This window comes from Bombina bombina, chromosome 2 (assembly GCF_027579735.1).
Source record: "Bombina bombina isolate aBomBom1 chromosome 2, aBomBom1.pri, whole genome shotgun sequence".
In the NCBI taxonomy this organism is placed as follows: Eukaryota; Metazoa; Chordata; class Amphibia; order Anura; family Bombinatoridae; genus Bombina; species Bombina bombina.
Genome location: NC_069500.1, coordinates 766,644,433 through 766,668,344, shown reverse-complemented (window position 1 = coordinate 766,668,344; position 23,912 = coordinate 766,644,433).

Genomic DNA, 23,912 nt, shown 5'->3' with positions numbered 1-23,912 from the left:
TCTCCCCCTAAAAATACTTTGAAAACATATATATTGTATGCATTTTGTGTGTTTTGCAAAGCAGTGACCATTTTTTGATGCAGAAATAAATATAATTGTGTACCCCTTTAAAAGTCGCTCATACCATTATACCTAGCATTTCAATGTTTTTTTTTTAGCAAACTCTTTGGATCTCTTTTCTTCTTCTTCTTCTTCTTCAAAAAAGAAAAATAATGTCCAGAAGATTCAAAAAATGCCTGTAAGGAATCATCAGAATCATAATGTTCTTATCAGAAATGCAACAATATTGTATGTTGGTTTATGTTTTAAACCAGCAAAAAAACAAATCCCCCAAAAAACTAAGCAATCATCATTGGTATTGTTGTAATGTTATTTATTTGTAAAGTACCAACAGATTCTGCAAAGTAACAGTTAAAGTAAGTCACCTTAACCTCCGGGTAAAAAGCATTTCTACCTCCTTTGGTAATAAGTTCCACAATTGTATTGCTCTTACAGTGAAAAAACATTTCCATTGCAGGAGATTAATTCTCCTTTCCTCCAACCTTAAATTGTGACCTGGTAACAAACAATTTTCTTGGAATAAACAAAGCTTCTGCCATCTCTGTATATGGGCCTTGAATATATTTATATAAAGTAATCATGTCATCTCTCAAGCACCTTTTTTCTAAAGAAAACAGACCCAGTTTGGCTAGCCTCTCCTCATAGGTTAATTTCTCCAATCCCCTTATTAGCTTTGTGACCCTTCTCCGAACTTTTTCTAGTTCTGCAATATCTTTTTTTGTGATCGGTCCCCAGAACTGCACTCCATGCTCAGTAATACACTGGATGTTTTTGGATTTCTTTTAAAGCTAAGTTTATAAAATATTTTCATATTCACTAAATATGTGCAAGATACACAATATACAGTACAGTGTTTAAACTGGAAACTCAGATCTCTGACAGAAACTAAAGAATGCTCATCTAGAACAGTGTTTCTCAACCTTTTTGAAGCAAGTATCCCTTCAGGCATTTATTTTTACCACATCTGCAACATGTAAATATTATTAGGCTAAAAAAAATGAGTAGCAATCCTGCAATGTGACAAATTTGTATCAGATATGCCAATCTTTTTTTTTTAGGAATTTATTTTAAATTGTATTTTAAAATTAAGTTATACTGAATGCAATACTTGGGTATAATACACTTTACCTGGCACATTCCCTATGACACACTTTATATCACTATTTATTAACTCCAGTCCTCAAACGTCACTAACCGCCCAGAGTCTAAGGATTTCCCTAACTGAGCACAGGTGAGTTAGTCACAGTAAGGCCCTGATATTAAAAACATTGTGATAATAGCGATATTTTAATCAAGGCTCTGGAGATCGAGATTGAATGTGAAATTATATAAAGGATCTTTATTCAGTGTTTAAAGGACCAGTCAACACAGTAGATTTGCATAATCTACAAATGCAAGATAACAAGAAGATGCAATAGCACTTAGTCTGAACTTCAAATGAATAGTAGATTTTATTTCTGACAATTTTAAAAGTTATGTCTTTTTCCACTCCCCCTGTACCATGTGACAGCCATCAGCCAATCACAAATGCATACACGTACCATGTGACAGCCATCAGCCATTCACAAATGCATACACACTTATTCTTGCACATGCTCAGTAGGAGCTAGTGACTCAAAAAGTTTAAATATAAAAAGACTGTGCACGTTTACTTAATTGAAGTAAATTGGAAAGTTGTTTAAAATGGCATGCTCTATCTGAATAATGAAAGTTTAATTTTGATTGAGTGTCGACCAGGGGCATTTTACTATATTTCTCTGTGGGAGGTGATGGTTTTCTGACACTGGCGGAATTTTAAAAGCAGCATCGCCACATGCATTAAAGTTGTATTGTAAATTAACCCTTTAGACAGTATTGAATAACAATACATTTTAAATGTGTCACTCAAAACTCAACCCCTTTTGTTACAATAGAACAGTGAAACTAGTACATGAATAATAATCCTATAGGAACTGGGGTTATTATATATGTAGTATACTGCTAAATACTGTAATCTGTATGTAAAGTGTTTTCTTTATTCAAATAAACGTATTTTTAACGTTTGTTGTGTTCTTTTCTTTTTAGGAAGAAGATTTCATGCACAGGATATTAATATTCCATAGAAGATTAGCTGCAGCTTTTTTTTTGTTTTACAAAAATACATTCTTTTCAGTTTTGCACTATGTAAAATGTGTTTTTTAGCATTCACATTTTAAAAAAAATATATATAACTGAACTGAATGTGTTTTACTTCTAATATTGCCACCACACTGTTCAAAATTAATAACATGCTTGTTACAGTGTAGCCATAATATTATAGTATTTAATAGTATGCTACATACATATAATATACTGCATCACATGTACAATATACCCACATCCCCCAGCTCCTATAGGTTTATCATTTAAAGGGATAGTAAACACCAAAAATGTTATTGTTTAAAAAGATAGATAATCCCTTTATTCACCATGCCCCAGTTTTGCATAACCAATACTGTTATAGAAATATACTTTTTACCTCTGTAATTACCTTGTATCTAAGCTTCTGCAGACTGCCTCCTTATCTCAGATCTTTTGACAGACTTGCATTTCATGCAATTAGTGCTGACTCTTAAATAACTTCAAGTGCATGAGCACAGTGTTATCTATATGAAACACATGAACTAACACCCTCTAGCTGTGAAAAACTGTCAAATGCATTCAGATGAGAGGCGGCCTTCAAGGGCTTAGATATTAGCATATGAGCCTACCTAGGTTTAGAGAACAAAGCAAATTTGATGATAAAAGTAAATTGGAAAGTTGTCTAAAATGACATGCCCTATCTGAATCATGAAAGTTTAATTTGGACTTTACTATCCCTTTAAGATTTTTTTTTGTTCTTTATTAACAATGGTGATATATAGCAATTACATATGGGCATCCTGTGGGAGTTTCATAGGAGGAACCTGTGTTTTAATGGGAATTGGGAAAACATTGATGGGAGTTTCAAATGTGAAATTTACTCCCCCCCCCATCTTAGGTGCACCCTTCACTCAGACCAGTCTCACCAGCCTTTCAGTGGCAAGCTTTTTTATTGTAAGAAATCTACTTAATGTACACTGAAATTTAGTTTACATATGTATTTTTTAACTGTTACTATACAGAAACCATTTTTTTTATATTTAGTGAATGCACATTCTATGTTGTGTAAAAAGGCTATGAACACACACACCCTTCTCGTTGCTAAAAACCCATGGTCACTGACAAACTGGGCGGATTTTTGCTCAGGCAAAGATCCTTATTGTTTCCTATTATTGTCAGCCCACCTTTTTATAAAATATCACCAGAAGCATGGATTGCAAGACTGGTGAGACAGAAAAGGTAATTTCTCATGGGTCTGATGATCCTTTTAACATATGGTTCTACGTGAACAGCTGACTATCCCAGGCAGGGAATTATAATCTGATAGTGGAGAGCCCTACAATTGTCTTGCAGGCTTAGAAAATGGGTCCTTAGTGTAGAAAGTAGGCCTATGAGGCCTGGGACTATCCCCATCCTTAGGTGCCCACTGAGGACCAAAAGTCTGCCTTGCAAGCTCTTTATTCTACGGGCAGCATTGCAAGCACTTAAGGCCCAGGCTGCAGTGGCTTTAACAGCCATCGTCCAATCTATAGCCTCCACCATTTCCAGTAATAGTAATGGACCTGCCTTTGCATCTGGGGACAGCATCTCCCTTCTCCTCATAGCCCTATCCATGGTGCATGGTGTTGACGTCACTTCTTGTGATGTCACGGTTTTAGTTACAGGGATAGTGTACACCAATTTCCGTATAACTGTATGTAATTAACACTACTATAAATAATAATATGTACAGAAACTGATCTAAAAATCCAGTATAAAACCTTTTAAAAACTTACTTAGAAGCTCCCAGTTTAGCACTGTTGATGAGCTTAGGCAGGAATACCCAGTGAAAGGGGCTTGGAAAGCAGAAAGATCAGACACTCCCCCCTTCCCTGCATATGAAAAGACAGATTACACAAATAATAGCAGCTGTAATCTGTAGTTTAAGATGTAGACCTGGGTCTACATCTTATACGTCAGGGCTTGGATATAAGTCTGAAAAATAGGAACAATGTTATTAAAACATAAGCAAAACTATATATTGTTACAAAACACTCCCAGATAGGCTATATAAATGGACCATCTGGGGGTGGAGCTAAGCTGTGCTGGATGATGACTGCCTAAGCTATTAGCTCCCAAGCCCTAAACTCATCAGGCTGATATACAGTGGCCTGAATGCTGCCCATTGCATATTAAACTGCTGCTGAGGCACTATAACATGCTACAGTGGTTGGCAGTGGCGTCACTAGGGTTGGTGTCACCCGGTGCGGTAAGTCATGGTGTCACCCCCCCCCCCCGAAAGCAGACACACACAAAAACACAGGCAAACACACATACAAACACTCAGACACACTTAAACACATACTCAGATGCACACACAAACACTCGGAAACACACTCAGACACACACACAAAAACACACACACAAAAACACTGAGACACACAAAAACACTGAGACACACAAAAACTCAGACACACACATACAAAATATGTAAACTGCACTGCATTAATTAGGAAGCTCATGCCTAGAGCTGCTCCCTGGCTCAGCAGAACATCAAATGAAAGATAAACAGAGCACTCTAAAATAAATCGCTGAAGAAAAGGTTTAGGCACGCAAACTATGAAAATTCTGCTCTCTGACTCTGTTCCAAGTCTGTCAGTGCACAGCCCTGGGCCGCATGTCACTGAGCAGTGAGCACAGATAGGCAGGCAGGTTTAGGCTAGCAGCGCAACTTTGCAAGCCCCACGGCACACCCACAACATTCATAGTGAAATTGGGCAGGGGAGGAGCAAAGTACAAACAAGCAAAAGCAGCCGGGAAAACTATTTGTTGAAATTGCAGCACTGGCTCAAGGGGCAAAAAAATTGTGTGTCTACAACTTCCCCAGTCCTACTAATGTTCACAAATGCCAGCCTCTAATAAAATAATCTATGCATCTCAACATTGTATTTCTTTGAATTTCAATAAAATTAAAAAAAAAAAAAAAAAAAAAATTTTTTTTTTTTTTTTTTTTTTGGTGTCACCCCCTGGAGGGTGTCACCCGGGTGCGGCCCGCCCCCCCCCGCCCCCCCTAGTGACGCCACTGGTGGTTGGGGATTCAAGCAGCGAACCGCTAAACACCAGCACAGCTGACAATCCTGCTGTGATCCAAGTGCACGCTAACTGGCGGTCCTTCAAGCTGCGACGTGACTATCACAGCGGATGCCCTAATAACTGACCCACACTGGAACACCACTTGCGGCTATCCTGATCATTGGTGGAGGACACTAAAATGAGAAGGTACCAAGCGGCCACCACGGACTACAGGCTTAAGGCGGGTCGAGCAACAGCACTGAAGGGATAACCCGGCATTGCTGATCACTAGACCTAACACACTGGGGATCAGCACCCGGCCCAGATACACTTCCAAAGTTAAAACTAGCTCCATAATTAAACCACAGTGCTCCCCTATATGACGTCGCTTAGGTTAACCTAAAACCCTCAGCCAGGGCAATCTTGGCGGGAGAAGCAATAATACTTAAAAAAAAGACTCAGACAGAGTTGCAGTATAGTAGACAGCCCTTATCCTTCCAGAGAGATCACATATAATTTCTGGCACCATTTAGACCCCGCAAGGCTAAAATACAGTGTACACAACAGGCTCAAGGCAATTACTATCTACATCACTACATTTCTAAAAGCGATCCAGCTGCCATTAACATATACCAACTAGGGACACCTGCTGATTGCTTTGGGGACATCAAGGCATAACTAACTAGAGGATTACTGGGGACAAACCACAGCCACTCCTATCCCCTATCAGACTCTTCAGGCATAAGACTTCTGACACCACATTGTAACAGGGCTCCCTATAACTACCACACAGGAAGACCCTTCTGCAATTATTCATTCTGGCCTGGTCAGGGAACATTTATACTACCTACAAAACCAGCTGAATCTCCTGGCAACCCCAAGACATAAACCATAAAGATAAGAAAAACATAGAAAATTGCCTCCTACTTTGCTTACCCACAGATACAGAAAGCCAGCATCCTCTGTCTTATATTTTTTGCCACGCATATCTGTGTTGTGCATTGCTTGACTTGGTTATGTCTTGCAAGAAACAACAAAAAATGGAGGGTCAAGAAAAACCAAAAATGATCCACCACTACATGAAACAAGCTGAACCAGCACCAACACCCTCAGATGCAAATAATAGTAATATAGATACAGCTGCTGCTATACAGATACACCAAACTGCAACAGAAGGAACTTTGGCCACAATCATTAAAGCTGACCTAAAATTGTTATCTTCCAAGGAAAACATGAAAGAAATGATGAATGAGATTCGCTCCCTAGTTGGGGAATTTATGAAACATATAAGCAAATTAGATCGCAGAATCTCTACAGTAGAAAATAGCCACAAATCCGTCAACCAAGACATACAACAGGTCATACAACACCTATACACACAGGACAAAATTATACGCTTTCTAATTGACAAAGTTAAAGACCAAAACAACCTTCGGATAAGAGGTGTCCCTGAATCAATATTACCAGGAGCCATCCAAGGTCACTTACAAGATCCCATCCCACCTTCACCAATATAGAAGACCTACAATCTTTCTGTGAAACACTACCAATTCCAGAGGATGCGCCTGTCAAACCACGAAGAACGCAGGAACTTCTTAGTCAAACATAATTACATGATATAATTACATGAACCATCCTATCATCTTAATGGACACCAGAAAGGGCAAATACTTTCACACCATAACAGGTGTTCTGGGGATCGGTTACACGTGTGTCCTAGATGATTACAGAGTTATAACACTGTTTATCCCACTGCTTATTGATAGGGCACCATGTACTTTGCTGCACAATTGGCGCTTGGCACTTTCACTGGAACTTTTAACTCCTTGGACCCAATTATATTAAGTCCTGGGTCAGCAGGTAATCCACCATACCCTCATATGCAGCAACCAAGTTATACTCATTTCAAGAAGGGCAGGGAACCCAAATTACTTATTAATAGATTTCAAACAGCATACTTATCTTCGGGCTCCACCAAAACAGGCAGAGTAGGCATACTAATTAGGAAGACGCTACAATTCCAGGCCACACATATTGAAAATGACAGCAATGGGAGATTCATTATAGTTAAAGGAACATTAAACCCAAACATTTTCTTTCATGATTCAGACACAGAATACAATTTTAAATAACATTCCAATTTACTTCTATTATCTAATTTGCTTCATTCTTTAGATATTCTTTGTTAAAGAAATAGCAATGCACATGGGTGAACCAATCACATGAGGCAAATATGTGTAGCCACCAATCAGAAGCTACTGAGCCTATCTAGATATGCTTTTCAGGGAGGAATATCAAGAGAATGAAGCAAATTAGATAACAGAAGTAAATTAGAAAGTTGTTTAAAATAGTATTATCTATCTGAATCATGAAAGAAAAAAATTGGGTTTAATGTCCCTTTAAAGGTCTCCTTTTCGGTAGACCAATCACACTTGCCAACATTTACCTACCAAACCAGAACCAACATATCACATTGAAAAAGGTAACACAAAAGTTACTAGAAATTTCAAAAGGCATAATCTTCCTAGGGGGGACCTTAATACCCCTTAGATCCATCAATTGACACCTCACATGGACATTCATACCACCCGAAATGAGTAATAAAATCAATACACTCACCACAGACTCAACTGTCATTACACAATACGTAGAGAATGTTACACCCAAAGGAGAGAGATTTCTCCTTTAATTCCCACCCAAATGAAAACTATACCAGAATTGACTATATCATGACCAACTCGATGGGACTCTCATTGATCACCAAAGCTGCTATACTCCCATTGATGTGGTCGGACCATTCCCCAGTATCCTGCCATTTTTTTTGTCCAAACATACCCCTGACACCCTTTTATATGGAGGTTAGATGAACAAATGCTAAATGATAGCTTAGTTAAAATCAATTTGGAAAAGACACTCAAAGAATACTTTGACCATAACACACCCTCTACCATTGGTCCCATACACCTGCTACCATTTGGGAAACACATAAGTGTGTAATGAGGAGCAAACTTCTTCAACTTAAAGCCCAACAAAAGAAGCAAAACAGACAGCTGCTGAACTCACTACTCACCCAAAAACAACATAAAAAAGACCCAACCTCAAAATTAATAAATCAATCCCTAATAACAGTGAGGGACAATCTTAACTCCCACTTACTCAAACAAATACATCTAAAAACACTACACCTCAGACAACATTACCATGAACATCGAGACAAACCAGGCTCACTCTTAGCTAGAGCTCTAAAGCGCCAACAAATAAGGACTTATTTTCACAAAATGAAAGACAAAAAGGGGAAAACATTTAAAGACGGCATTAATATTGCGAACACATTTAAAAATTACTATTCATCCTTATACAGCCTTGGGGAGGACCCCAATCACACAACTACTTGTTCGGGAGACACAACATTCAGGAGAAGTATAGAGGCTTACCTCTCAGATCTCAATTTACCCAGATTAACCACATCAGACTCAGAACAGCTAGAGTCTCTGATTTCCATAGAGGAAATTTCTAATGCAATTAAAAGTATGCCAAATGGCAAAAGCCCGGGCCCCGATGGCTTTAGTATAAAATATTATAAAATCTTCATCACACATCTAGCACCCTATGGCCCCTATTTAACAAAGGTCAGTCAGACCTGATCCGACAGAGCAGGCAGACAGGTTATGGAGCAGCGGTCTTTAGACTGCTGCTTCATAACTGGTGTTTCTGATGAACCTGTAGGCTCGCCAGAAACACGGGCCCTCAAGCTCCATCCGGAGCTTGATAAATGGGCCCCTATCTGTCTTCCCTGTTTAACACATTACTAGATAAGGGAGAGTTCCCACCAAACATGTTGGAAGCCCACATTACAGTAATACCTAAACCGGGTAAAACCCCAGACTGCCCTGAAAATTTCAGCCCCATATCACCCATCTTGATACACCTAGATCAGGTGGGTTTCATACTGGTAAGAGAAACGAGAGACAATACCCTAAAAATTATACAAACTATCACATATGTACAACAGAACCAAATACCCATGGCACTAATATCTACAGACACAGAAAAAGCCTTCGATAGGGTAATTTGGCAATTCTTAAAAGTGACACTTTCTCTAATGAACTTTAACAACAAATTTATCAACACTATTTTTACCCTATACGAATCCCCATCAGCAAAAGTCAAAGTAAATGACCTTCTCTCCGAAAAATGTAACATAACTAATAGGACACACCAGGGTTGCCCGCTATCACCCATCTTATTTGCATTATCTATAGAGACACTCGCCCAAAAGATAAGAGATGACACGCAAATTTCAGGGATAACGCCAGGGTGAGATGGAACATAAACTGGCCATGTACGCAAACTACGTACTACTTACACTCACAAATTTACCCACCTCACTCCCAAGAATACTACAGGTCTTCGGTGGATATGGTAAAGTATCCAACTTCCAGCTTAACCTCAGGAAGTCAGAGATCCTGAATATATCTCAGTACCTCAAAAACCACTAGCAGAAGTTTTGGTTGACTGCCCCCTACACCTTGAAACTAGCAAAATTAAATATCTGGAAATCTATCTTTCCCCAAATCTTCAAACACTATTTATAGCGAATTACAAGTTACTTGAAAATAACATTTCTTTCCTAAGATATGGTGAGTCCATGGCTGGAGTAATTACTGTTGGGAATATCACTCCTGGCCAGCAGGAGGAGGCAAAGAGCACCACAGTTAAACTGCTAAGTATCACTCCCTTACCCACAAACCCAGTCATTCTCTTTACCTTTACCAGGAGGAGGTGAAGTTTAGGTGTCTGAAGAAAATTTTGATTTAATCTACAAGCAAGTTTTGGGGTATAGCTGTGTTCCACGTCATTCCTTGCAGTCACATAGTGGTGGCTTTTAAGCAGTTAGGAACTTGTAAAGAGGTACTTACTGCGTCTTCCTAACAATTGCTGCCCTAGTTTAGAAAGCCAGAGTTGGCTACTCTGTTCTTTCTTTTTCAAAGGTCTCTGTGAAGAACTGTGTCTTCTCATACCTTGTAACTGTCTACATGCCAGACAGCGGAGCAGGTAAGTGCTTTTTCTTCCAGTTGGGGAGACTGTGCACTTAACATATTAAAAGACACTGCTTTTTTATTGGGACATATATAATCCTGTTGTATGGTTTACACTGGGGCATGAAGCAGGCACTGTAGCATGTGTAAGACTAACATTTAAACTCTTTTCAAAACAAGGGTAAAATGTTTTTATTAGGCTTTATTTTCTGACACATATTTACTTGATAAAACAGCAGCTTATTCAATTCCCCTTTGCTTTAAAATAAAATGATGCAACATTATAAGCTGTCTGGTTTGAAAAAACAGTTATTTCTGGTACTTAGTGTACCAGAAAGCTATTTTTAGTGCATATCTGTGTCACAGCAGTAATTTGAGCTCAGCAGTTGCGGTCACATGACCGACTTTACTTCATAACGTTTCTGAGGGAAAAGTTGTTTTTCTCCATTTCTGGGTGATCCGGTCTTAATTGGTAGCGGTAAGGCACCTCAGTAATTGAGGTGTGGGGTTGCCTGAGGGGTATTTTAGAAGTTTATTTGATGTTTATTAAATGTTTTTTCTTAACTTTTCTCACATAATTTTAGCTGGGGATCAATCCTAATTTGGGATAAAATATAAAGTGTATTTTTTCCTTAGCTTATTTTAATTGAGTATTAAAATCTTTGAAACTTATCTGTACAAGTTTATTTACTGTTTCACAACATGTCTGATATGGAGCAAGATTTTGCTCTCATGACTTCATGCTTATTATGTTTAGATGCACAAATTGCAGCTCCTATGCAATTTTGTTCTTCATGTATCAAGAAAACCTTGCAAAATAAAGGTAAACTTTTTGAGCCTAATGTCTCTCAGGATGATGCTGGTAAAATAATAACTCAGCTTTCTCCTGCTTTGTCCCAAGCCTCAATGGCATCACATGCAGTGCCCTGTGGTTCCTCTATAACTCCTAGTGGAGTTTATTTAAAAGCAGAAAATGCTGCCCAGGTATCGTCATAGGTATCTGCGGCATTAGCTGCCATTCCCAGATTACAGGGAAAACACAAGAGGAAATCTAGAAATTCAGTAAGTAAGGTGCCTGTCCTCAGTTCTGCTTTCCAAGTAGCCCTTTCTCATAAGTCTGATAAGGAAGATACATCAGGACTTTCTGAGGGTGAAATCTCAGATTCGGACAGTATAATTCCTTCTTCTGAGACTGAGGTGGTACCCTTCAGATGTAAGCTTGAACACCTTTGTGTATTGTTAAAGGAGGTTTTAGATACTTTAGATGACTCTGATACCCCTGTCATTGTCACTCCTAAGAAATCTAGTAAACTTAATAGTTTCTTTGATGAACCTTCCACTTCTGAGGTTTTTCCTGTGCCGGACCGTGCTAGGGAGATTATCTCACAGAAATGGGAGAAACCAGGGGTGTCTTTTTCCCGTCTCCCATTTATAAGAAAATGTTTCCTGTCGAGGACTCCATTAAAGACCCTTAGTATACTGTACTCAAAATTGAAGGGGCCATTTCCACTCTGGCTAAGAGAACTACTATTCCTATTGAGGATAGCTGCTCTTTTAAGGATCCGATGGACAAGAAGCTGGAGGCGTATTTGAAAAAAGATTTATGTTCATCAAGGTCTCCAATGGCAACCTGCTGTGTGTATTGCCACTGTGACTAGTGCGGCATCTTATTGGTTTGACGCCTTGTCTGATTCTCTTCAAGTAGAGACTTCCTTGGATGAAATTCAGGATAGGAATAAAGCTTTAGTTGGATAATTCCTTTATTGCAGATGCCAGTTTAAAAGTTGTTAGACTAGGAGCTAAAACTTCGAGTTTCACTGTCCTACCGCACAGGGCGTTATGGTTGAAATCCTGGTCTGCGGACGTTTCCTCTAAAGTCAAGCTTCTGGTGATTCCTTACAAGGGCAAAACCTTGTTTGGACCCGGTTTGGCAGAAATCTCTGATATTACGGGTGGAAAAGGGTCTTTTCTACCTCAAGATAAGAAGAATAGGCCTAAAGGACGTCAGAGTAATTTTTGTTCCTTTCGTAAATTCAGAGGAAACCTTCCCCTTCTTCTTCCAAGCAGGAATAATCCAAGTCTTCTTGGAAACCCAATCAGTCTTGGAACAAGGGGAAACAATCAAAGAAACCTGCAGCTGATTCCAAAACAGCATGAAGGGTTTGCCCCCAATCCGGGATCAGATCAGGTGGGGGGCAGACTTTCTCAGTTCTCTCAAGCTTGGATACGAGATGTCCCAGATCCCTGGACTGTGGACATAGTATCCCAGGGTTACAAATTGGAATTCAAGACTTTTCCTCCCAGAGGCAGATTCCTTCTCTCAAGATTATCTGCAGACCAGATAAAGAGAGAGGCGTTCTTGAAATGTATACAACATCTTTCCTCCCTGGGAGTGATACTTCCAGTGTCAGTGCAGGAACAGGGTCTCGGGTTCTACTCCAACTTATTTGTGGTTCCCAAAAAATAGGGAACTTTCTGTCCCATTCTAGACTTGAAGTGTCTAAACAAGATGGAGACTATAAGTTCCATTCTTCCTTTAGTACAAGAGGGTTAATTCATGACAGCCATAGACCTAAAGAATGCTTATCTTCATGTTCCTATTCACAGGGACCATCACAGATTCATGAGATTTGCCTTTCTGGACAAACATTTCCAGTTTGTGGCCCTTCCATTTGGTTTAGTCACGGCTCCCAGAATTTTTTCAAAGGTTCTGGGGGCTCTTTTGGCAGCAATCCGTTCTCATCGAATTGCTGTGGCATCCTACCTGGACGACATGTTGGTTCAGGTGCCATCTTTTCAACAAGCAAAATCTCACACAGAGATATTGTTGTCTTTTCTTCATTCCCACGGATGGAATGTGAATCTGGAAAAAAGCTCCCTTTCCCCTGCTACAAGAGTAGTGTTCTTAGGGACCATAATAGATTCTCTATTGATGAAGTTTTTTCTGAGAGAGGTTAGGAAAAACAAAATAATTTCCTCTTGCCTCTCTCTTCAGGCTACTGCTCATCCTTCAGTGGCTCAATGTATGGAGGTAATCAGTCTGATGGTGGCTTCCATGGACATCATTCTTTTTGCTCAATTCCATTTGAGAGCTCTCCAGTTGTGCATGCTCAGACAATGGAATGGCGACCATGATGATCTATCTCAGAGAATAAAGTTAGATCAGTTGTCAAGGGATTCTCTTCCGTGGTGGATTTCTCAGGAACATCTGTCTCAGGGCACATGCTTTTAAAAACTTTCCTGGGTGATCGTGAACACAGACGCCAGCCTGCTTGGCTGGGGAGCAGTCTGGAACTCATTAAAAGCTCAGGGCCTTTAGACTCGGGAGAAGTCTGCTCTTCCCATCAACATCTTGGAGTTGAGGGTGATTTACAATGCTCTATTGGCTTGGTCTCAGTTGTCCTCAGCCCAGTTTAACATAACCTCTGTGGCTTACATCAATCACCAGGGAGGAACTCTGAGTTCCTTAGCCATGAAGGAGGTTACTTGGATTCTTCAGTGGGCAGAGACCCAAAATTGCTGTCTATCTACCATCCAAATTCCAGGAGTAGACAACTGGGAAGCGGATTTTCTGAGCAGACAGACTTTTCATCCCAGGGGATTGGGAACTCCATCCGGAGGTGATTTCCAACTTAGTGCTCAAATGGGGGGTGCAGGAGTTAAATCTGATGGCGTCCCATCAGAACGCCAATCTTCCAAGGTACGGTTCAAGGTCAAGAGATCCGCAGAACGTTCTTATAGATGCTCTGGTGGTTCCTTGGATTTTCAGGTTGGCATACCTGTTTCCTTCGTTTATTCTCCTTCCACGAGTCATTGCTCATATCAAACAGGAGAGGGAGTCAGTGATTCTAAAAGCCCCTGCGTGGCCTCGCAGGATCTGGTTTGCAGACCTAGTGGAGATGTCATCTCACCTCCTGATTCAGGGTCCCTTCCTTCATCCAAATCTCACTTCTCTGAAGCTGAATGCTTGGAGAATAAACGCTTAATTCTGTCTAAGCGTGGTTTTTCTGAGTCGGTCATTGAGACCATGATTCAGGCTCGAAAGCCTGTTACTAGAAAGATTTACCATAAGATATGGTGTAAATATCTTTATTTGTGTGAATCCAAGGGCTACTCTTGGAGTAGAATTAGAATTCTATATTTTTCTTCAGGAAGGCCTGGAGAAGGGATTGTCAGTCAGTACCCTGAAGGGTCAGATTTCTGCTTTATCAGTTTTACTACATAAATGTTTTGCGGATGTGCCAGATGTGCAATCTTTTTGTCAGGCCTTGGTAAAAATCAGGCCTGTCTTTAAGTCTGTCTGTCTCCTTGGAGCCTTAACCTTGTTCTTAAAGTTTTTACAGCTGGCTCAGTTTGAGCCATTGCATTCCATAGAAATTAAGTTGTTATCTTGGAAAGTTTTGTTTCTTGTTGCTATCTCTTTTGCTTGAAGAGTCTCAGAACTCTCAGCTCTGCAGTGTGATTCCCCTTATCTTATTTGTAATGCCGATAAGGTGGTTCTTCGTACTAAGTTAGGTTTCCTTCCTAAGGTTGTTTCTAATAGAAATATCAATCAGGAAATTGTTGTTCCCTCTCTGTGTCCTAATCCTCCTTCTTCCAAAGAATGTTTGCTACACAATTTGGATGTTGTACGTGCTCTTAAATTGTACTTACAGGCGACTAAGGATTTTCGCCAGTCCTCTGCCCTCTTTGTCTGTTTCTCTGGGAAACGTAAAGGTCAGAAAGCTACTGCTACTACTCTTTCTTTTTGGTTATGAGAGAATTATGACTCATTCAACAAGAACTGTTTCCTCTTCTTGGGCTTTCAAAAATGAAGCTTCTGTGAAACAAATTTGCAAGGCTGCAACTTGGTCTTCTCTACATACTTTTTCCAAATTTTCCAAATTTATACTTTTGCCTCGACTGAGGCTTTTTTGTGAGAAAGGTTCTTTAAGCCGTGGTGTCTTCTGTTTAGGACTGCCTGTCTTGTCCTTCCCTATTTATCTGTGTCCTCTAGCTTGGCTATTGGTTCCCAACAGTCATTACTCAAGCCATGGACTCACCATATCTTAGGAAAGAAAAACTTATGCTTACCTGATAAATGTATTTATTTCTGGATATGGTAAGTCCGCGGTCCCACCCTTTATTTTAAGACAGTTGTTCTTTTGACTATAACCTCAGGCACCTCTACACCTTGTGTTACTCCTTTTCGCCATTTCCCTTTGGTCGAAAGACTGGGGGTTGTGGGTAAGTGAGTGATACTTAGCAGTTTAACTGGGGTGCTCTTTGCCTCCTTCTGCTGGCCAGGAGTGATATTCCCAACAGTAATTACTCAAGCTGTGGACTCACCATATCTTAAGAAAGAAAAACAAAATGTATGCTTACCTGATAAATGTATTTATTTCCGGATATGGTAAGTCCATGGTCCCACCCTTTATTTTAAGACAGTTGTTCTTTTGACTATAACCTCAGGCACCTCTACACCTTGTGTTACTCCTTTTCTCCATTTCCCTTCGGTCGAATGACTGGGGGTTGTGGGTAAGTGAGTGATACTTAGCAGTTTAACTGGGGTGCTCTTTGCCTCCTTCTGCTGGCCAGGAGTGATATTCCCAACAGTAATTACTCAAGCTGTGGGCTCACCATATCTTAGGAAAGAAAAACAAAATTTATGCTTACCTGATAAATGTATTTATTTCCGGATATGGTAAGTCCACGGTCCCACCCTTTATTTTAAGTAGAATGAGTGTAATCAAAGTGAATGTCCTGTCAATAATTGAATATGTCCATCAGGCCCTGCCCATACCATTACCCTACAAAAGTATTCACAAACTACAAAACCATTTAGAAAGTTACATATGGAATGGCATCATACCATGAATACACAAACATGGGGGACTGGGAGTTCCAAACATTGATAAATATAGAAAAGTGGTTTTCATGCACAGATTATTAGACTGGAGTTCCAATAATAGCAACAAACAATAGGTGGCAGTAGACAGGGACATACTAAAAAGGGACAATATAGGAACCTTGTCGTGGGTAAATGAATTACATACATAATGCTAAAAGGTAGAGAGACTTCTATATCATACTGATTCACATAGTCATTAGTTACACTATGTGTGTATAGTTTAACACAACCAACTTCACTAAAATTATTGCACCATGGACATTCCTTTCAAATATGATGAAAAGGAAGAAAGCTGCGAGAAAAGGAGAAAGAGATATAACCACTTAATACATGATTGAGGAATCTCAATGAACAAGAATGGACATTAACACTAACCAAAGAAGGAGCCCTCAAAATAATCAACATTATCCTTTATTGTACTGATGTATATTGACATGTTTTTCTATTTTCCTGTAATTTTGCACTTTGATACAATAAAAAATGTAAACAAAAATAAATAAATGGATCATCTACAAAACATTTATGCAAAGACAAATTTAGTGTACAAAGTCCCTTTAAGCCCATACAAGCACTGGACACAGCAAGCGAATTGCCGCACACAAGAGGAAGGGACGCACATCATGCGAGGAGGAGAGCAGCTGACTAACCCAGGTAGGGAATTATAATCTGGCTTGTTAGGGGAGCTTCAAGATAGAACTGGGAAACACTGATTTCTGTGATACATATTGAATGTTTACATTAGCTGCTTAATTCCATTGTTTACATAGCACATATAATTAAAAAAAACTTCCAGTTATTATAATCAAATTTGCTTTGTCCTCTTGGTGTCCTTTGTTGAAGCCTTAAACCTAGGTAAGAGCTTGTCATTGAGGCAAGACCAAACATTTTAAGAAGAGGTCAGCATTTTTGTTTGCAGCAGCCACAATGAACTTACCACATCTTAAAAAATGTATTGAATAAAAACATAAACCATTTTATTCAACTCGTAAAGTTGTTTATTTTTTCTTCAGATTTTTGTACGCCCTAAGCACTGTGCCTACTGTTCCTGATAGATAAGTCAGCCCTGCCTTCTTTACCACCCAGTCACCACCCATTGTCTTATTATTTTGTCCTGCTAGAAAAAAAGAGCAGAATGTAAAGGATTCTCTAATGTTTAAAAGGAGTGTACTGTAAAACCGGATTCCACTTAATGTGTTTACAATTAAGTAAGCCAGCTACAGAGTTTATAATGTATGATAAATTTCTCATTTAGGTATATTTTTGTGTATGAAATATCTTTCTTTGCTTAATAAAATCACAACCCAATGAAATGGGCTGAGCCTGCAGGAAGAGCAGACCTTATTAGTCTATCTCTTTATATGTAACCCCTTAAACTCCTCCTTATCTAATCTCAGTAAGACAAATACTTAGGGTCCGATGTTTTAAGCATAGTCACAATAGCGCAATGTTATAAAGGGATCTGCACATTTATCAAGATTGATGGTGAAATGGTATAAAGGGCTGAAATCAGTGTTAGAAGGCAGTCTCACCTAGAGGCACTTTACTACACTTCTCTGTGGGAAGCAATGCTTCTCTATCACTGGCAGAATATTAAAAGCAGTATGCCACCTGCAGAAAAAGGTGTAATGTAAATGATTCCTTTACACAATATTAAATGGCAATACAATGTACATGTGCCAACCAAAACTTAACCTCTATAGTTACAAAACAATAGTGAAATTAGTGGATACTAAACCTATATGAACTGGAGTATTGTGGGTATATTGCATATGTGTATGCAGTGTGTTTTATATATATACTATTTTATGTATTTAGCAAATTTTGTTAAATGTGTCAAACTTTTGGCGTGTTCATCATGCAAAAACTGCTATTCCAAATGATGAAATAAAAATAAAGCAGCTATTTGTAACCAATCTTATACACTCCAGCAGTTAAAATAGATCATTGGGAATAAAATTAAAGGAGATAAAAGAAATCCCAGTACACTGTCCCTTTAAGCTTCACCTATTGCATAGAGCTCCAATTAATCCCCTTGCTGCACACCCTAATAAAATGTGCCAAGGTTACTCTGCAAAATATGTTTTCTATAGAAAAAAGGTAGGTTTCAAAAGAAAATTATTATTTAACACAAAATTAAGAGTTATTAGAAAGTATATTTGGAATAAAAGGTGAATTACAGAGAACATCCTACAGAAGAAATTCTAGGGGTGTTTTGTATACAGAAGCAGAAATACTTACAGCATATGTGGAATGTATTTCTAAGAAACACATCTTCCTATAAATAAGTCATACTTAGATTGCACTTGTTTCCTATCTAATAAGACTTCTCACCTCCTGATCAATGCTCTTCACCTGAGCAAACAAGATGACATTCCTTCTGCCTACATACACTGCTCTTGCCCTTGTGCAACCTCTGCACCTTGGACAGGTGTGCCCAGGTGTACACGAATACTCCCCTAACCACAGATACACAAACGCACCATTCCGTGCTACAATCTTGTGTGTAAGGTGCTCCCTGACATTGCACTAAAGCTGATCCCCCTTTCCTCCCACGTTGTCTTGCAGCTGCTTGCATCAGTGCATTCCTCAGACATACAGCCATCTGACAAACAAGCAAGGAATGTGCTCTAACCACAAACTCTGTACTGCTAGTTACAAAGGGCTTTCCCTGGTCCTTCTATGACGCAGGATTCCACTGTGTATCTATGGAAACCATATGTTTGTGTGTGTATCTGAATTTATGTTGGGATTATTGTGTGATTCTTTGTTTGGATTCCAGCCCCTCATTTTAACAAGGCTTTCAGGGGCTATAAATACTTGCAGATAAAGAAAAAGTTGAAATTGGAAATGTTTCTTGATTAATATATAACAAACAGCACAGTAGGCAGTGAGAATAGAAATCTATACTAAAAAAAAATACTTTTAAAGGCACATGAACTCTCAAAGAGAAGTCAAAGACTGATGTTTTTCTTTTTCTGATGTCATATATCAGATATTTCAACCATCTGGACATGTTTATACATCAATATGGTCCTTAAAGCCCAGAATGTGACCTACACACACAGCTGGCTGTTAATCAGTTACACTCAAAATCTTATCCCCTATAACACAGTTTATTAACAATAGTAATAAGAAGTATAGAAAATACATTATTTATTTTGCCTGATTTTCCTGTAATCCCCCTTTGAAAATGTTGCATTTTCCTCACATAGAGAGTGGAGTGTACACTATACTTTATGGTACAGTTTGATTGACCTTGCTACACTTAAACAGTGATTGCTTAGATCAATGCCGTGACTATTTTATATCTGACCTCTAATTGGCTAAAGCAAAGGAGATTAACATACTCAAGGGATGTGTCCTTTGGCTTTTTTGAAATCACATAGAACATTTGGTTCTTATTCATTTCCCCCGTTCCTTTTTATGGTTTCAACACGTAAATGCACATTAAGTACTATATCACAATATCTAATCTCTCTTAATATGTTTAGTACAATATTAGGGTTTAGAGTGAGTCTGGAGAATTCTTCCATTCTTACAGTTTTACCCATTAGTTGCTAGTAAAAGTAATTTAAATTCCAATATATATGGAATAGCCATTAAAAATATATTTAAAGGTATATGAAACCCAAAAAATGTATTTCATGATTCAGATAGAGAATACAATTTTAAGCTACTTTCTAATTTACCCCTATTGTCAATTTTCTTCGTTCTCTTGCTATCTTTATTTGAAAAGCAGGAATGCAAAGCCATAACCCTATCCGCCTGCTCTAAGCAGGTGGACAGGAATCTCCACAATCAGCCACCAGCAGGGGGGTGTCAATCAACCCGATCGTACTCGATCGGGTTGATTGACACCCCCTGCTGGTGGCTGATTGGCCGCGAATCTGCAGGGGGCGGCATTGCACCAGCAGCTCTTGTGAGCTGCTGGTGCAATGCTGAATATGGAGAGCGTATTGCTCTCCGCATTCAGTGAGGTCTTTCGGACCTGATCCGCACTGTCGGATTAGAGGGAAAAGTTAATGGTCAATGGTTTTGTTGTTCACAGATTCAACATTTCCAAGTCATCCAAACAAACCCAACATGTTCCTCTAGCAGTAGCTGTTTGAGAAGATGTCTTACAGCGATTCCAAAAAAGATAGTATTATTTGTAATCTATCAAATGCTCTTAGCTCCTGTTACTGCTCCTCTACCATCCTTTACTAAAGCTTGGATTAGAGATATTGTCCCTACCCAATAGAAAGGAGTGGAAAAACATTTTTAAAAATACAGGAATTGCATCAATTCCCTCTAGTATCCTTGAAACTAATTACAAGATTATACTCAGATGGCATTATACCCCTAGTCATATTAAACACCTATTTCCTACTTTGGATGAAATGCGTTGGTGTGATTGCAGGGAATGGGGCACTCTCTCACACATCTGGTCGGATTGTCCTATTCTGTCACCATTTTGGGAGACTCTTGTTTGGTGTATTAATGAGATGTTTCACATACCGTTCACGTTTGACCCAGCAGAAGTACTGTTAAATAAGTAAATTACCTTATTAGGCAGAGCTAAAAGAGATGCACCACAAATGTCCTTAATATACTTCATTATTCCATCACAAATTAAGTATTATAAGAACAAGTATGTAACTAAACTTCACTGGGCAAAGGCTGTGATAGGACCCCCAATTTCAACAGTGCCCTTTCTGGCTGTCTTAAATTGGCAAAGATGAGCCAGAAGTCGCATGGAGTAAGAGGATCTCCATGTTTGTGATTTTGAGGTGTTCCTCCTTTGTTAGTCTGTACCAGGAGATATGCACTTGCGTAACCTTTCTGTACAAATATGGTTGAAGTTTTTTTTATAGGGCCACACTGTGGCAGCCATCTTGGATACCCTGCCACTATATTTGTAAAGACAAACCCATACATTTTCTTTACACTGAGAGCTCTTTTTTGCAGGTGTGCACAAAGAGGGGCCAGGCATGAAGCAGCTGGTACCCCTGTAGTTACACCCCTGAAAAAGAATGAACCCTAAAAGGATTTTTTTGCATTTACTAAAATAAGCACACTTGCACACCATAAACCAATCACTCCATGTAAAATACCTGCAATAATCCCAGCAGCAGATTTTAATAACAAAAATCATTATACATCAGATGTGCACAGACAAAAAAAAAGTTTGGTTCAATTGTTCATTGTAGTAAAAAAGTTTCTTTCATTTTATCCAAGATTAGTTCTTGGGTTTAATCAGTTTTGTCAATTTTTGACAACATTTTTTGTTTGTTAACAAAAATGTGTAAAACCTTTATTTCCTATAGGGAACATCTTCCATTGTGAAACAAATACAGGGCAGCAGAGAAGCACCTACACCTCGATCACCTACTTTGCGACATGCGCAAAAAACAGCGTTGCCATTTTTTTCTCAAATCGTGCGATCACAAACCCGGCACAGCACACAAGTTATGCACGTAGATTTAACATGGCTTGCGCATTTTTTACTCCCATAGACTAACATAGAACTGGTGTCAGCAGTCGGTATTACAAAGGCAGCGCATGAACGTACGCGCGAAGAATGGATATATTTTACTCCAGTTTCAGCTCGCCACACATAGGCAGGCGCAGCAACCCTTGTGCGCAGTAAAAAAGCAGCCTAAGTCCCTGGAAGACTTAACAAACACCTAACGCATGCGCACTCACATACATTTCAGCCGCACATATCAAACATTTAACCCTTGCATGGCCACTTAATAAATCAAACCAGTATCCGCCCTCTGCAAGTGTGTCGAACCAATCACAAATAGCACAACCTCACATCTGCAGCCTTAAAACACCTGACAGACAATGCACACCCTGATTACCCACCATATTTCCCTTGCTGTTTCTGAGACGTGAGAGGGATCGTTTGGAAAGGCACAGTAGTCAACACAAACACTCCTACTCTTTGATCTCCAAATACACGTGCAATACACTGCAGTAAAGTACTGGCAACGCCAGAAATGTGTAGTTGTGCACATTTCTGAACATCACCAGTTTGGCCTACTTACGCTAGTATATCATATGGCGGTGGGTGTTATGTGATTCACCCGAGGTAAACTTACGGGCGATATGGGTTTCAGCAGTTGCGCTGAAACTTATGCAACATATGTGATTGCGCCCCTAGATGGCAGTACGTAGTAATTATGTTACTGCTACAAGCCAGTAGCAGCACCAAATAAAAACATGTATTATTTATTTATTTTTAATGGGGTATAATTTTCAGCAACAGCTTATACACTTATTTTCTGAATTGACAAGGATGTTGCTGGATCGTAATTATTTAGTGTAAAACTGTAACTTTGAAGCCTTCCACACCTACAGAAAAGACCTTCCTTGGCGACAAAAAAAAAAGATTTGCTGCCTTAAGAGTAACTGTTTTTAATGTATGAATAAATTAATCAACTGCATTCTTGGCCCCATGCAATCGTTCCTTTTTATTTGTTAAAAGGGCCACTCATTTTACTGTTTTCAAGAGAATGCAAAGAATATAACAAAATTAATTATTTTTTGCATTCTTCCAAATCTGAATGTACATATCTACTACATGCACATCACATTTACAGACCTCACAACTATTCTAATTTGAGAGACACAGTCCCGTATTATGAGTTATTTCCCACTGTCTCTCTGAGACACCATATATCCCAATTTGTAGGATTTCTATCAACCCCAACCATAAACTGCACAGATACTCTCACCAACCACCCAGACATGCCCACAATCAGTCCAGAACTCCCAGTCACAAATGTTGGCAGGTACACATACACATCACACTAAAACAACAGCAGTATGCACACAAAGTCACAAATAAATTGCCCCAAAAAAAAATATATTTATTATTTTGTAAATACTAATCTAATATTGCTTAGACACTAGAAGTCACTAAGATATATTTTCTTGCCTGTGCAGCCCAGACATTTTGGCTATAGCTATTTTTAAGGAAATTAGATATTGCCACTTGAGGTATTACATAAAAACAGAGCATTATTGGTCTCCCTAGTTTAGATTACCATTTCAGAGACATAAGAACTGTTAGGATGGATAAACAGACAGACAGACAGACAAAGAGAGATAGATGTTAATAGATGATAGATAGATGCACGCTGTCACTTAAAACCTGCTTTAAAGGGATATTAAAAACAAAATAAATCATTGCTTGAATGATATATTCAGTGCAAAAATTAGCCTGAGAATAATTTTTTACATGTATTATTAAAAATGATATTAGTTGTTTAAATATTGAAAAAATAAGGGTAAAGATAATGTGCATAAAGCAGTGGGTGCCATCATAATGTAACTTAGATTACCTTTTCTGGTGAGGCCAATTAGGAATGGTTATAAATGGCTTAATCGAGTGTGCAACCAATGATTGTGTGGAATATAGCTGTGTCTGCACTTCCATGTTAACATGAATTGGAAAGCCCACAGAAGTAAATTACAGGAAAGGAGAACAAAATAAATAATAAAAGTATATTGCAAAGTTGTTTTACTTCATGTAATTAAACAATTTATATTAATATCTTGAGTTGTTTAATGTCCCTTTAATGATCCCTCAACCAAGGCCTATTTTGCACCAGTGTGCAGACTCACTTTTGGAGCACAAAAATATTGAATGCTACATTTAAAACTCACAAAAAAATCTAAAATATCACTTTTATGTGCAAAATGTTCAGTTATAGCTTTTGAGGCCTATTTATCAAAGGTCTGTCGGACCTGATCCGACAATGTGGATCAGGTCCGACAGACAT